Below are 12220 nucleotides of genomic sequence, written 5' to 3'. Positions count from 1 at the left end.
TAAGGAACTGAAGGGAGAGTGCAGAGTACTCGCCCCTAGAATCAGATCTGCATAAGCTTAGAACCAAACCCTCCCATGAGGCAAGCAGCAAGTGAAATGAATGTTATGATAAATAACAACCAGGCTGCAACAACAGGATTGTTATGGTAAGAGACAATAGGGCTGTAATAACATGCCTGCCATGTCAAAAGACCACACTTTTGCAACAGAAAATGTGAAACCCCACCCCCTAAGCATGATCACTTGGCTGCTGCATAGTCAAGTAGCCTCAATTTATGGAGGAAGGCAGCAGGGAGGGTGGGGTGGAGGAGAAACTTGACCATGCTCCACCCTGTAAGGGACCAGGGTGCAGGAGCATGATAGATAAGGGAGACCACCACCCCATAACATGAGTGGTAGGAGAAGGACCAGGTAATACAGAATAGGACATTCAGACCTGGAACGAATGTGAAGAAGGGTAATACATGGCAAGACGGAGATCAGTGGTAAACAACCCAGTAGGTACGAACTAAACCTGAAAGGTCCTCGCCGAGCGGGGAGGATGGGTGTGTGTTAAGGAATCTGCGGCTAGACTGTCTCTATCAGATACATCGTTACCGAAGGTAAGTAACTCGTTCAACTGATAGAGACATCCAGCCACTTCGAATAGATACCAAAGCCATGCCTCATAGGAGGAGGCTCTGCGACTGAAACCACCAAGTTCCAGAGGAACTTGTCTGTCAATAACAACAGGCGGCAAACAGTAGTGCCAGCAAGGCTGACACCAGACCCATCAACACCGAACAAAGGGGACAGGAGGGGTGTACAAGTTAAGTCAATGGTACTACAGTCCGTCTAGGACACAATGAAACTTGCACCATCCAGGCAGGGACAAAGGGAAGCCACAGGAACCAGAAGGCCAGTGCCCAATGGCAAGAAATCCATAAGCTTCTCCATTTAAAAAAGAAGCAAAAAAACTGTGCGCAGGATCCCAAGGATCTAAAAAAAAAATCAAGTCTTTGAGAAAAGACAAGCATGGCAAAGTCAGAGCGCACAAAGGAGCAAGCACACCAGTGAATGCCCAGAATGACATGCATAGGAAAGAATGTCATCCATGTACAGATAGACAACCCCGGATCACAAGGAAATATATGTTTGAGGAGAAAGGGACATACATACCAGACAGTGTGGACCATAGGAGCCACAATACGCATAAGCGAATGCCTGCTAAATGCAGCAGTGACAGCACACGTGTCGGCAGAAGACACAAAACGTATAACGAGGAAGGCATACTGATGCACGTAGGTGAAAGGAGACGGGCAGAAGTTGGATCCCCACCCAAGACTCGCCCTCATAAGAAAGAGAGGGAGGAAGAGCGAGGAACAAAAAGATGCCCAATTTAGGGCAGGAAAACCTTGGCTACGCCACAAGGAAAAAAACAGATGTGTACCCTCTCGGAAGTATACATGAAGACACGTGTAATATGCCTCTGCAGCAGATTTTCAGGCAAAAAAAACTTTATTAATCACCTCTCACGACGACGCGTTTCGGGCTGTGCGGCCCTTGATCACACTCTTGATCCAGCAAAAGAGTCTTATCATACAAAATCAATGGTTTGAAGAACAACAAACAAATCAATAAGTTTATGACATATCAAACTACTTTTGCAATATACCGTCTAATGTGCCCCTGCGGATTAAATTACGTGGGAAGCACTATCAATATGGTAAAACGTAGGGTACTGGAACACATACGCGCTATAAAAAACAAAGACTTCAGCTATCCTGTAGCGCGCCACTTCTCAGTAAAACACAGCAGCAACAGGGACCTGTTGAAATACTACTGTTTGGATTGTGTACCCCGACATGCTAGAGGCGGGGATCGAATCCTTAAATTAAGGAGACTTGAATCCCGCTATATCATTGATATGGGGACCGAGATACCTAATGGATTAAATGGTGGCGAGGAAATGGCAGTCCACCTGAACAAATAAGCATAATACTGTAGGAATAATGATGTATATTTATTGTATGTGATCATTGTATTGTAAGAGAGAGAAAGAGTAAAAGTGATGGAAGCCATTGTCTAGGGGCCGATACACGGCTTAATTTATTTGGTAATCAAGGGCCAGCAGCCTTAACATAACAAGGCTGCAATTGCCGATCCACGGCTATATTGTGTAACGATATGAATTGTATTGTTCGTAACCATACTGTTTTTATAAATTTTTTTTAAAAACATGTTAAAACTTTGTCGTTATATCGGTATGTGAAACTGATTTCCGAAAAAGAATATGTATAGAAATCAAGTATTTACTGTTCAAGGAGGGCGCCTGTCTAAATTAAGGGTAGATAAAGTCCGTTGTTGATTACCATTACTTGCATGTGACATGGTTTTCCTTAAAAAAATGGCCGCCAGTAATAAACATTTGTAACTACGACACTGACGAAGGATGTAATCCGAAACGCGTTTGTCTAAATAAACTGCTGCCAAGCCAAAGAAACCTCGTGAGTGCCATTCTTTTCCTTTGTCGAGAAGGGAAACTCGAGCCAGATATTTATCTCGGAACGCGTATTGGCACCCGACCACGAAGTGCCCCGCTGATGGCGAACGAAGGAGCAGGAGATATATATATATATATATACATATATATATATACACACACACACACACACACACACACACACACATGGATGTGATCAAGGACAAGTGGTGTCCGAAACGCGTCGTATCTGAGGATTAAAGAATACAATGCCTTAATTCCCAGTGGTTCGTGTCTCTGTATTCGCCTGACGGAAGTTTGAAGAGTACGTGTGGTTTCTTGGACACATATGTACATATTTAGAATGTTTTAATTATTATATTTTTTTTTTAAAGGGCAAGGGATACTCGAAAAGCATGCCTAGATAAAGACAGCAGCCCACACAATAGGTACCAAGACTGAGGTGAACCATAGCGGGCATGATCAATGCCACAAGACAGTAATTATATACAGAAATAGTCAAATACAGGAACAACCCTGTACAGACATAGTATAAATGACCAGGAGCCACCCGAAGCAAGAGACCTGGAAGGGGAATGTGGAAGAGGGCATGAGCAGAGGAACCTGACTCTTTGCCTGTCAAGAAAGGGGAAGAGGCTGCCTGGGAAGTACGCCGGAAAAGAGGGTAGCAAGCGATGGACAAAATCGCGGCTGGCGTAGAACCCATCACCAATTAGGCCAAGCCGGGGCGTAAGCCAGGACAGCAGGCACTCGGCACCTGTGACCATACCACGTGCATATGCACAGACAGAGCCAAAACGGAATCAGAACAGAAACGGTTCCGGCAGTAGAACAGAAAGACAATGGCTACCGGAATATACAGCCAACCCAGAAAAACAAGCAATTGCAATGCAATAGGTCTCGCATTAGGAAAGTGTGAGCTATTGGTATTGTAAATGACACATTTTTTTATATGTGCTGGCTTTGAAAATATCTAAATTAATAGCATTGTTATTCACAAAGCCAATAGCTTACACTTTCCTAATACGAGTCCTATTGGCTACGGCAATGCTTGTTGGTAGCAAGCAAGGACAGTGCTGTTGTTGTGCTGAGTGATGATGTGGTTGGGCTGAGTGTCCCCGAGTGATGTGGTGGAGTCCCCGAGTGATGTGGTGGTGTCCCCGAGTGATGTGGTGGTGTCCCCGAGTGATGTGGTGGTGTCCCAGAGCGAAGTATCCTCTTAATAGACCTGTAAACAAAACCCTTGTTATGTATATAAGATTGATTAACAAAGCATGGGATGTGTTATGAAGAGAGACGAGTAGGCACAGATCAATATTGCAATAATTTTCTTAGCCAAGAATGGAAGTATGTCTGCGAGATGAAGAGAGGGTGGTAAATTGGATGAGGAAGATGAATGAATAGGAGACAGGAACAGTAAGCGAGGGAGAGAGGAAAGAGGAGGAGGGGGCCGAGATCCAAGATCAGGGAGGGAGGAGGTTGGAGATAGGCCAAAATTCATAGGAGCAAAAGCAGCGAGCAACAGAAGTGAGCCTGTATGGAAGAGAAGAGCAAGGGCAAACAATATGAAACAACAAGGTTGAAAGCGAGAGAGAGGGGAAGAAACAGAGTAAGGAGAGAGAGAGCTAGATGAAGAACAGACCATGCAAACAAGTAAATAAAGGCTCATGAGAGCGAGGCCAGCAAGTTCGGGAGCGCATTCCTTTGAAGTCTGATCTGGGGGGGGGGGGAGCAGCTTCCTTCGACGTCTAATGCCGAGGCTCAGACAAATGGTGGTGTGCGAGCGGCTTCCTTTCAAGTCAGATGCGGGGGTGCAAGGGGGTGCAAATGGTGAGCGCGTGCCCGGCGCACATGCACTGGCCATAATCCGCATTACAAAGCCCTCTGGCAGCCTTCCAGTAGCCCGGCTCAGGCGAGACCTAAAAAGGGAGATGGAAATACAGCAAAAAGGTTGGAAGACCTTCAAGGCAAAAAATGCAAGACGGTTAAAACACCAGACGAACCAGTTGTGGCGTAAATTCCACAAGACTCTGGAGAAGTCTGCAGTCATGGAGGCAGGAGAGAACTACGAACCAATATGAAATACAAACACCCAGGCTCCTAGAAGGATACACGCTACCCCTGTGGATTCCGTACCAGGGAAGAATTAAGAACACAGGTGGCAGAGTGTGAAGAGGCGAAACCCTATTGCTATAGCTCATAGCATGGATAATAGAATAGTTCCCCAAAGGGGAAGCCCATCCATGCACTATAGAAAAGTACCGCAAGGGGGAAGAAGAAGAACGATCCAAGGAGGACCTCACGAGGATCCTCAGAAAGGATCTACACTAAGCAGGAGAATCTGGAACATTGCACAGAAACATATTGTTTCTTACCTGTCGGTGTACTTTAGCAGCTTGAAGACTTTCTGGATTCACTATGCTTTGCATTATCCCGCCATCTAGTGGTTGGGTCCGTAATCGTAGTATTTTTTCACTTTTTTTCTTTGTGGCCCAGGTGGGCGTCGACATCCCACCATTGGTGTCCTTGGTGACGTTGACGCGCTTCAGGCAGAAGCTGCCACCTTTGGTCGCCATCTTCGGATTCTTTTTTCTTGTCTTGTGTTATCTTCCTTTGTTGGTCTATTTACTTACGATTGCAATTTAATCCTCCTTTCCTCCTGTCTCATCTTTCTGCTGGAGGAGGGTGAAATCTCTAGTGAATCCAGAAAGTCTTCAAGCTGCAAAACTACACCGACAGGTAAGAAACTATACATTTTGCAGCGTGAATCTTTCTGGATTCACTATGCTCTGTATAGACTTAGTAGCAGTTTGTCCTTATTGTGGTGGTTGGGTGGAAGATGAGCACTGGTTACTGAAAATGTGTTGTAAGACCTTCTGTCCCACTTGCGCTTCCTTATTCGTTTGAATATCCACACAGTAGTGATTAGTGAATGTGTGCACTGAAGACCATGTTGCAGCTTGGCAAATGTCTTGAATAGGTATGTTTGCTAGAAACGCAATTGTTGCTCCTTTCTTCCTAGTAGAGTGAGCTTGAGCTCCCCCTTGTAACTCTTGTCCTGCCCGCTTGTGGCAGAGTTGAATTGCCTGTGCAATCCACTGTGCAATGGTGTTTTTGGTGACTGGCCGTCCCAAAAAACTGCTGGCAAAGGATACAAAGAACTATCTTGTTTTCCTGCACTCATTTGTTCTTTCTATATAGTGCATGACCGCCCTTCTGGCGTCCAGTGTGTGCAGCTCCCTTTCTGTGCGTGTAGTAGGTTTTTGGAAAAAACAAGATTTCTGGATTGTTTGGTTAAGGTGGAACCGAGACACCACCTTTGGCATGAAGTGTGGGTCCGTTCTCATTACAATCCTGTCGCTGTGTATTTGTAGGTAGGGCTCTTGGAGTGTTAGCGATTGCAATTCACTTACTCTTCGTAGCGACATGATAACCACTAAGAAAGCTGTTTCAAGTGTGAGCATGTGCAGCGTTGCCTTGTGAATAGGTTTGAAGGGCGCCTTCATCAGTTGAGTTAGCACCACGTTAAGGTTCCATGTTGGTGCTGGCATCCTTTTGGGGGGTGCGATTCTTTTAGCTCCTTTCAGAAATCTCTTCACAACTTGGGAGGTGAAGAAACTTTCCCTGTTTCTCCCTTCGTGTAAGCCACTATTGCCGCTAAGTGCACCCTTAGGGATGTGTAGCTTAGCTTGCTTTGTAGCAGGTACGTGAAGTATTTTAGTACTGTGGATTCACTTGTGATTTTCCATTATAGTTTCTCCTTGATGCATTATTGGGAGAACCTTTTCCATTTTGCTATGTAGCACTTCCTTGGTGTCGGTCTCCTAGCTTCTCCCAATTCCGCCATGGTACTTGCTAGTAGTTTGAGGTATACAAATTCTAGGTCTTCAGGAGCCATGCTGCTAGGTTGAGGCTCTCTGGCTCTGGGTGCAGTACCTTTCCGTTCTGCATTGTTAACAGGTCTCTTCTTTTTTGGAACCTGTGTGCTGGTTCCTGTGCCATTTCTACTATCTGTGAGCACCAGGACTGCCTGGCCCACTGAGGTGCTATTAGAATTAGCGTCATGTTGCTGATCCTGCATTAGTTGAGTACCCTGTGTATCAGTGGTATAGGGGGAAAAGCGTATGCAAATGTCTTTGACCAACTTATCCATAGCGCATTTCCTTGAGACCAGAGGTCTGGTTGTCTGGATGCGAAGTGTTGGTATTTTGCATTTTGGTGTGTTGCAAATAGGTCTATTTGCGGCGTTACCCACCTTTGGAATATTTTATCCACTTCCTGCTGGTTGATCTCCCATTAGTGGGATGCTGACGTTTGTCTGCTGAGTCGGTCTGCTTCCACATTGTCCTTCCCTGGTAGGTGTATTGCTAGTAGGTCTATTCTCAGTGGATTAGCCCATGTCCATATCTCTTGTGCTAGCTTTGATAGTGCTACTGAGTGTGTTCCCCCTTGCTTGTTGATGTAGAAAATGGTTGTAGTGTCTGTTTGGATCAACACCCTGTTCCCATACAGCTCCTTCTGAAATGCTTTCAAGGCTAGGAACACTGTCTTCAGCTCTAGGCAGTTGATGTGTTTCACTGCATCCTTCTGTGTCCATAACCCCCTCACTATGAGTTGGTTCGTGTGCGCTCCTCAGGCACCTTTTGTGATGGTTACTGTTGGAGTTGATGGCGTGAATGGCTTCCCCTGTGTTATGTTTTCTTTGTTCGACCACACTATTTACTGCTGCACTGCGTGTGTGACAACCACTAGATCTTCCCAACTCCCTGTTGCCTGTGACTATTGCTGTTGGAGCTATTCCTAGAATGGTCTCATGTGGAGTCGAATATGTGCTACTAGATGTATGCATGATGCCATCATTCCCATGAGCTTGCTCGCCGTCCAGGTGTGCTGCTACCGCAGTTATGCATTTTGTGAACACCTTTGTAATCCCCTTCCTGTATCTGGGGTATTACTTCTTGCAGAGATGTCATCTTGAACCCCTGGGTGTTTACAAATATGCTTAAGAACCGTAGATCCAAGATAGGTCTTAACGTTTTGTCTACCTTTGGTACGAGGAGGTAGTTGGAGTAGACCCCTTTGTTTATTTCGTTGTACGGCACGGTCTCTACTGCCTCCTTCTTTAGGAGCTCCTGTGCCTCTAGCAGCAAGAGGGATAGTTTTGCTGTAGAGTGTGCCTTGTAGCATGGCTTTCTGTTTGGAGGTGACTTTTCTAATTCTATGTGGTAGGTGTGCTGTATTATGTTTAGTATCCATTTGAGGGCTGTGACCTTCCATTCCTGGAAGAAGTGTCTGATTCTGCCTCCTACAAGTGTTCTGTGCTCGAGGAACTGTTTGTCTTGTGGTACTAATAGTTTGTCTTTTTCCTTGTATTGTCGCTCCCCCTCGAGGTGTAGTGTGGCTGGGCGTCCTTCTTGCAGCGGAGTCACTGAGGTGGTTTGCTGCCCTCCCCTTCTTGCCTGACCTCGTCTGTTCGAACGCCCTCGAAAGGATTGGCCCCGTGGCTGGTACTGCCAGTTTTGCTGTTTCGCTGTTTCGGTCCCATTTGCTGTGTCTGGTTGCCTCCTTGGTAACCCTGTTGCAAGGCTTGGTGTGATATTCCCTGCTGGCCTCCTTGAGGGGGTGCCTCTTCTTATCCCCCCTGAAATGCCACTCTCCCATGGACCTTGCTGTTTCGTTGTCCTTTTTTAGCTGCGTAGGTTTTCGTCAACCGGAGTGCCAAACAGTTGAAGGGTGTGTTCAGGATGTTATTTGGGACTTCTGGCTTGAACCCCGTGATCCACAGCCAGGCATGCCTTCTTTCCGTAACCCTGATCATCATCTGCCTACTGGAGGTCTCTGCTGCGTCCAGGGCCGATTTTAGGCACGTGTTAGCCATGTTCTTTCCCTCTTCCACGAGGTGGTGTGCCCTCTGTTGGTACTGCTCCGGGAGATGTTTGAGCAGTTGGCAGACTTCCTCCCAATGCTGGTAGGCATGTCTGTTTATCAAGGCATTTGAGTTGGCAATGCGCCATTGAATTGCCGCACTCCTCTCCATCTTCTTTCCTGTGAGGTCCATCCTTATGCTCTCCTTGTCTGGAGGTGGTCCGGAGTATGTGGGCACGTTGGCCCTCTTCCTAGCTGTCGATGCGATTATCGAGTTAGCAGGTACTGATCCCTGAATATATACTGGGTCTTGTGAGGAATGTTTATATTTCTTCTCTGTCCTTGGAGTCACTGATTTACATATCGCTGGCTCCCTAAAGGCCTCCCTGCCCTGGTCCAGCACACTTAGAAACACGGGTAGGAATTGACTCCTGGTCTATGTAGGGAGCAGAGTTTCCAGAAGAAAACAAGTTTTGGGCTTTTCCTTCTCTAGTTTCACTCCATAAGTGGCTGCTGCGTTCTTTATGACCATATTGTATATGCCAATGTCGTCCGGCGGCGAAGGCCTCGACGGATATGGCTCTACACCCTCTTCCGGGTTTTCGGCGTCGAGAACCTGCCACTCCAGGTCTTGCGTCACGAACGTGTGAGGCCGACGGCCTCCGCCACTTCTTTTTTTGCTTACCTGAGGAAAGCGAGCGACGTCCCCGGGAACTGTCCCAAACAGGAGCCTCAGCACGAGATGGAGACCGGCGCCACTTGGACTCATCAGCTGGACACCGGCGACGCTTGGACTCCGAACGATACATCAGGGCGAATAACTTCATCTTACGTTCCCGCAGGGATTTCGGCTTCAGCCGCCGACAAGCGTCGCACTCCTCAGAGTCGTGGTGCTCCCCCAAGCATCACATACAAATCATGTGTGGATGCGTACAGGTCTCACACGACTTGAAGCCAGCAGGCATCGCACACTGTTCCCCGGATGCAAAAAGGTGTCAGAAAGGCCCAAAAATAGGGCAGAGGAACTGCTTCTACTGGACATACGCTGTAGACGCGTTAAAGAAAACGGACGTCAGCGAGCCAGGGGGGCCTTATATGCAGTGCTTGGAATGGAATAATAGAAGTGCAGGTACTCTGTACCAGAGTACCTGCTTGTTTCTGAGAAGTGCTGGTACTCTCAAATTAAAAGTATTACCTCTCTCTTGAGAAGTGCAGGTACTCTCCCTCTCAAAATATAAAAGTCCTGGTACTGAGTACCAGATAGTCCTGCCTCATTTGAAGCACTGCTTTTATGGCTCCACTGACGTCACATCCGTGGACGACGACAGGGCGGTGCCATGCAAAGCAGTCACCCGGCGTGCAGAGGTACTGCTGAAAACTCTCTGGATCCAGGCTGACGCCTGCAGAATATTCTAAGTTAAGGAATCTGCGGCTAGAGGTCTCTATCAAATGGTGTGAGCATAGCTAAAGGGAGCAGGGGGGGGGGGGGGGGGGGGGGGAGGGAAATAGCCTATGAAAAGGCTGGCTGCATTATTTTGTATACACGTGCACCACGCATGGTGTACCTACAAAATGACACCTGTGTTTTTGCTTTTTTTAATTACTAATCCTGAGCTGGACCTGTAAAGACAAGCATTGGAAATGCAATAGGTCTCGCATTAGAAAAGTTGGAGTTATTGGTCTTGTAAATGACATATTTTATTTATTTGTTGGTTTTTAAAATTGCTAAATTGATGGCTTTGTCATTTACAATGCCAATAGTTATAACTTTCGCGAATGTGACACCTATAGCATTTGGAATGCAACATGTTTTGTATTTACGTGACTTAGATGGCAGCTCTGGTCGTTAGGCCACATCTCTAGAGAGCAGGAGAGTGCAGCAGGGGAGAGAAGCACAGCAATGCAATAGGTCTCGCATTAGGAAAGTTTGAGCTATTGGTATTGTAAAGGACACATTTTTTATTTATGTGCTTGTTTTGAAAATAGCGAATTAATAGCTTTGTTATTTACAATGCCAATAGTTTTATCTTTCGCAAATGTGACACCTATTGTAACACAATATGTGTTGTGAGGGTGGGTGAGGGTGAGGGGTTGAGGGTGAGTGAGGGTGAGGGGTTGAGGGTGAGTGAGGGTGAGTGAGGGTGAGTGAGGGTGAGTGAGGGTGAGGGGTTGAGGGGGAGGGGTTGAGGGGGAGGGGTTGAGGGGGAGGGGTTGAGGGGGAGGGGTTGAGGGGGAGGGGTTGAGGGGGAGGGGTTGAGGGGGAGGGGTTGAGGGGGAGGGGTCGAGGGGGAGGGGTCGAGGGTGAGTGAGGGTGAGGGGTTGAGGGTGAGTGAGGGTGAGGGGTTGAGGGTGAGTGAGGGTGAGGGGTTGAGGGTGAGTGAGGGTGAGGGTGAGTGAGGGTGAGGGGTTGAGGGTGAGTGAGGGTGAGTGAGGGTGAGGGTGAGGGGTTGAGGGTGAGTGAGGGTGAGGGTGGGTGAGGGGGTGAGTGAGGGTGAGGGGTTGAGGGTGAGGGGTTGAGGGTGAGTGAGGGTGAGGGTGAGTGAGGGTGAGGGGGTGAGTGAGGGTGAGGGGTTGAGGGTGAGTGAGGGTGAGGGGTTGAGGGTGAGTGAGGGTGAGTGAGGGTGAGTGAGGGTGAGGGTGAGTGAGGGTGAGGTTGAGTGAGGCTGAGGGGTTGAGGGTGAGTGAGGGTGAGTGAGGGGGTGAGGGGATGAGGGTGAGGGGTTGAGGGTGAGTGAGGGTGAGGGGTTGAGGGTGGGTGAGGGGTTGAGGGTGAGTGAGGGTGGGTGAGGGGTTGAGGGTGAGTGAGGGTGAGTGAGGGTGAGGGTGAGTGAGGGTGAGTGAGAGTGAGTGAGGGTGAGTGAGGGTGAGTGAGGGTGAGTGAGGGTGAGGGTGGGTGAGGGTGGGTGAGGGTGGGTGAGGGTGGGTGAGGGTGAGGGTGGGTGAGGGTGGGTGAGGGTGAGGGTGGGTGAGGGTGAGTGAGGGTGAGGGGTTGAGGGTGAGTGAGGGTGAGGGATTGAGGGTGAGGGGTTGAGGGTGAGGGGTTGAGGGTGAGGGGTTGAGGGTGAGGGGTTGAGTGAGGGTGAGTGAGGGTGGGGTTGAGGGTGAGTGAGGGTGAGGGGTTGAGGGTGAGTGAGGGTGAGGGTGAGTGAGGGTGAGTGAGGGTGAGGGTGGGTGAGGGTGAGTGAGGGTGAGGGTGAGTGTGAGTGAGGGCGAGTGTGAGTGAGGGTGAGTGAGGGTGAGGGGTTGAGGGTGGGTGAGGGGTTGAGGGTGAGTGAGGGTGAGGGTGAGTTAGGGTGAGGGGTTGAGGGTGGGTGAGGGGTTGAGGGTGAGTGAGGATGAGTGAGGGTGAGGGAGGGTGAGGGGGTGAGTGAGGGTGAGGGGTTGGGGGTGAGGGGTTGAGGGTGAGGGGTTGAGGGTGAGTGAGGGTGAGGGTGAGTGAGGGTGAGTGAGGGTGAGGGTTGAGGGTGAGTGAGGGTGAGGGAGGGTGAGGGTGAGTGAGGGTGAGTGAGGGTGAGTGAGGGTGGGTGAGGGTGGGTGAGGGTGAGTGAGGGTGGGTGAGGGGTTGAGGGTGAGTGAGGGTGAGTGAGGGTGAGGGTGAGTGAGGGTGAGGGTGGGTGAGGGTGAGTGAGGGGTTGAGGGTGAGTGAGGATGAGTGAGAGTGAGGGTGAGTGAGGGGTTGAGGGTGAGTGAGGGGTTGAGGGTGAGTGAGGGGTTGAGGGTGAGGGGTTGAGGGTGAGGGGTTGAGGGTGAGGGGTTGAGGGTGAGGGGTTGAGGGTGGGTGAGGGTGGGTGAGGGTGAGTGAGGGTGAGGGGTTGAGGGTGAGTGAAGTTGAGGGTGAGTGAGGGTGAGGGTGAGTGAGGGTGAGGGTGAGTG

The 12220-nt window shown here is 49.0% G+C and overlaps 1 protein-coding gene across 1 annotated transcript in view; it reads right to left on the bottom strand.

Moving 5' to 3' along the window:
- The window catches only part of LOC147662823 (SWI/SNF-related matrix-associated actin-dependent regulator of chromatin subfamily A member 4), a gene marked incomplete at its 3' end in the record, with an annotated part of 317340 nt that overhangs the window by 253580 nt on the left and 51540 nt on the right, over positions 1–12220 (bottom strand). The window lies entirely within an intron of this gene.

The sequence above is a fragment of the Lissotriton vulgaris genome, unplaced genomic scaffold (assembly GCF_964263255.1).
Source record: "Lissotriton vulgaris unplaced genomic scaffold, aLisVul1.2 SCAFFOLD_828, whole genome shotgun sequence".
Classification (NCBI taxonomy): Eukaryota; Metazoa; Chordata; class Amphibia; order Caudata; family Salamandridae; genus Lissotriton; species Lissotriton vulgaris.
The sequence above is the reverse complement of the archived record's forward strand: the minus strand, read 5'-3'. Positions and strand labels throughout refer to the sequence as shown.